We start from the raw sequence: 794 nt of genomic DNA on the forward strand, positions 1-794 counted from the left end.
GGAGAGGGAAACCAGAGCAGCTGCAAGTCTTGCCCTCAGGGAGCTACAGCTGGGAACGGGGGTCAGACTGCGATCGGATGCTTCCTCTCCCACCTCGGAGCCTTGGGCGTGCTGAAGGCAGCCCTGTGAGGTGGGGGTGGCCAGGGAGCCTGCTGGGGCCTGGGATGAGGGGAGTGGGTGCTTCAGCCAAGGGGGTGAGGGTGGAACAGGAGTCGGTGAGGAGAAGGGGCAGGAGGAAGGGGCCCGGAGGACAGAGCCCGCAGAAGGAGCCGTGTGTGCGGGTGCGGGGAGCCTGTGGGGAGGGGGCGGCCTCTGGGTCTGTTGGAGGCCTGGGTCCTGTCTCCCTGGGTCCTGCTGACCGGTCCATCTCCATCTCTCAGGACTCTTGGGGCAGCCTCGACAACGACTGGGTGCCTTGTCCTCCTGGGCGGGGGGCCCTGGAAGGGCGGGCTTCCTGGGCCCAGGGTGGTCCCCTGTTCCCGAGAGAGCTGTGTGTCCACCTGCAGGGACAGTCTCTGATGGGCCAGGAGGGGAATCTCTGGGCTTGTTTCTGATGGGGGTGGCGGACCCTGGTGTAGACTGAGGACTGCTAGTGATGAAGGGCGTCCCCTCCCCTGGCTCGGAACATCCCTCAGACGGGGGCTGGGGAAGAAGGGAGCATAGGCGGGGATTCCTGGAGGCTCCAGGCCCCAGCTGTATGGGGCTCAGCTAACCACTAGGGGACACTGCCTCCCAGGCAGAGCACCGAACCGGGCTTCTGGAGGGCGCCCGGCCCCGGTGTGCAGGCTCTGCAG

The 794-nt window shown here is 66.8% G+C and overlaps 1 protein-coding gene across 1 annotated transcript in view; it reads right to left on the reverse strand.

Annotated features, from left to right (window-relative positions):
• Window positions 1-794, reverse strand: part of MACROD1 (MACRO domain containing 1) — a 156,637-nt gene that overhangs the window by 39,096 nt on the left and 116,747 nt on the right. The gene's annotated exons all lie outside the window — the stretch shown is intronic.

This window comes from Bison bison, unplaced genomic scaffold (genome assembly GCF_000754665.1).
Source record: "Bison bison bison isolate TAMUID 2011002044 unplaced genomic scaffold, Bison_UMD1.0 scf7180017864089, whole genome shotgun sequence".
Classification (NCBI taxonomy): Eukaryota; Metazoa; Chordata; class Mammalia; order Artiodactyla; family Bovidae; genus Bison; species Bison bison.